General features: G+C 45.6%; 1 pseudogene; it reads left to right on the forward strand.

Annotated features, from left to right (window-relative positions):
* The first annotated feature begins 256 nt into the window (after positions 1–256).
* Positions 257–739, forward strand: LOC142842560 (peptidyl-prolyl cis-trans isomerase A pseudogene; annotated as a pseudogene).
* Positions 740–2,734: the final 1,995 nt, after the last annotated feature.

Genomic DNA, 2,734 nt, shown 5'->3' on the forward strand with positions numbered 1-2,734 from the left:
GCTTTCAATTTCAGTTCTCAAGAAATTGAAGCCCTGAGACGATAGCTAATCTGTCCAGGAACTCGTTACTGTTAGGTTCTTACTGGCTTCAAAACCCAGGCAGTCTTGCATCTGCCTCTGTAGCTCATCCCTCCCCGCCGAGCTTAGAGGTCCTGTGCTGAGCATTGTCCATATGTTTCATTTATATTAAAGACAAAAAATCATTAAGAAAAACTAGGGCAGAAAGTTGGCATCCCCTGTTGCCCTTGCTGAAGCCATGGTCAACCCTACTGCATCCCTTGGCACCACGGCTATGGTACACCCCTGAGACAAGTCTTCTTGAAGCTGTTGGTGGACAAAGTTCCAAAGACAGCAGAAAAATTTGGTGTTCTGAGCATTGGAGAGAAATGATTTGGATATAAGGGTTCTCCTTTCACAGAATTGTTCCGGGATTGATGTGCTAGGGTTCAACTTCAGCTGCCATTATGGCATCGGCAGCAGGTCCGTCCATCTACAGGAGAAAACTGAGGATGGAAACATCCTGAAACATCCACGCCCTGGACTCTTGTCCAAGGCAAATGCTGCAGCAAACACAAATGGTTCGCTCCTGTTCATCTGTGCTGTCAAGGCTGAGTGGACAAAAATATGCGATCTTTTGGTGAAAGAAGGCATGAGCATTGTGGAAGCCATGGAGCGTTTGGGGTCTAGAAATGGCAAGACCCGGAAGAAGGTCACCATAGCCGGCAGGGGAGAACTCTAATGGTTTTGACTTGTAGGACCTGCCATTCTCTTTATAGGTCTGGACAGCACCCCTGCCTCATCTGCTAACAACGTCTATAATCTATGCTCTCACTGAAGTTCTTTGAGCTCCATATTTACCTCCATATCAAGTCTAGCTGGTTTGCAGAGTTAAGTTTGTGATTATAAACTTAAAGCTAAATAAGAAAAAAGAATGATTAAAACACTGGAAATTATCTACTTTGAAGTATTCAACAAAATGAAAAATTGTTGTTTTATGTATTGTTGACTCATAAGGAAAGCCATTTTAAATCTTCAAGGGGACTTATTATTTTCTTTCCCTCAGAAGTCAGTCCATACTATTTTAAAACATAAAGCAACACGAAAGCCTGCTTTGCCGCTCACTTCCTACAGGGTTCGAGAGTGGACGGTGTGTGCTCATGTTAACCCTCGAGGTCACAGTGCACTGAAATAGCTGCTAATATTGCATCAGAAAGGAGGGCCGTGCTTGCTACATCCTTCCTACTGGAGGGACCACTCTAGGTGTGATAAAGGTCTATCACACAGACCAATCTACTGTGAGCGATGCCTGTGGGCCGCAGGTCAAAGCAAACAAGAGCCAGTGTGGGTTGGTGTTGACGTCAGTCACACCGTTGGCATGACCAGCAGGAGGGCTTCTCTGTTTGTCCAAACAAACTTTGCTGTAAACCCAGTCTTTGCCAAATTTACATTGGGCCACCCTCAGCTCCTCCGCTATCGTGACCTCTCACCCCCAGTGGTCAACTGCCGTGACCTTGTTTGAGATCAGAAGGAGCCGAGCCCTGCAGTCTTTGTGCAGGTTCTAGAGCAAGCCCGTGAGATGAAGCGCGCCATTCGGGCGAGCATGAACCAGTCATGCAACCTCCTTGGGCCTCGACTCCCTAATTTGTAAGTTGAGGGAGTGTGATAATACTTACTTCAGGAGAGGGAGCAAGGGCTAAACGGGTGTACATAGGACTATAGAAACGGCTGGGGTACCGGATGTACAAGCTGCCATTTTTACCGTCCAAAGCAGGCCAGCTTTATCCAATCACAGCCACTTCCCAAGCCCTCTCCTCCGCCTTCACATACCCACCAGTTTATACTTCCCAGTCTCCACGGACTTGTCTGTTTGTGACATTTCATATAAATGAAATCTTATAACATGTAGTTTGTTTTGGTTTAGGTTTTGGTTTTAAGACAACAGGACCGGAAAAGAAGCCTTTATATATTAGAAGTCAAATAAGAGGATCCACCCCCACACACACACAAACCGCCCTAATAGCGCAGCCATGGCTGCCTTTCTGCACAGGCGCAGGCTCTGTGGGGGGCGGGGGCTCACAGGAGGAGGCTCAGCCTGATTTTGAGGAATGAAACATTTTAAGCACTGAAGCTCATTTTCCATCGCACGTATTACAGGAAGCCTTCTGTCCGTGGAGGTTTGCAGGATACACCCCATGACAGCATCTCATTACCAGCTAATTATGCCCCCTGCTAGGAGATGAATTCCTTCCGCTCTGACCTTCAGGATAGAAGTAAGAGAAACTTCTTCAAACACGTGTTAGGTAGTCCCAGGCTAAGACTCTCCATGTGGTTTTTATTGTTGTTTTCAATTTTGTTTTGTTTTGCTTTGCTTTTTAGTTTTTTGAGGCAGGGTTTCTCTGTGTAATAGTCCTAGCTGTCTCGTAATTCACTATGTATACCAGGCTGTTCTTGAACTCACAGAGATCCACCTGCCTCTGCCTCTGGAGGGCTGGGATTAAAGGCATGCGCCACTACCGCCAGGCGGTCCATATGTTAAGAGCATAACAGTAATGAGTCTTGCTTTAAAACATATTCAGGCTATCTTTTGGCCTGAAAATGCTATTGAATTGCTTCTAGAAAGAAAACCCCTATATGGCTCTTACAGAGGAAGAAACAGTGCAGAATGAAAGACTTATCAAATCCATTCCTGATTTGAGAAGAAAATAAGAGTTTCTCAAAATCTGGAGGTCTTCTG

This window comes from Microtus pennsylvanicus, chromosome 1 (genome assembly GCF_037038515.1).
Source record: "Microtus pennsylvanicus isolate mMicPen1 chromosome 1, mMicPen1.hap1, whole genome shotgun sequence".
Classification (NCBI taxonomy): Eukaryota; Metazoa; Chordata; class Mammalia; order Rodentia; family Cricetidae; genus Microtus; species Microtus pennsylvanicus.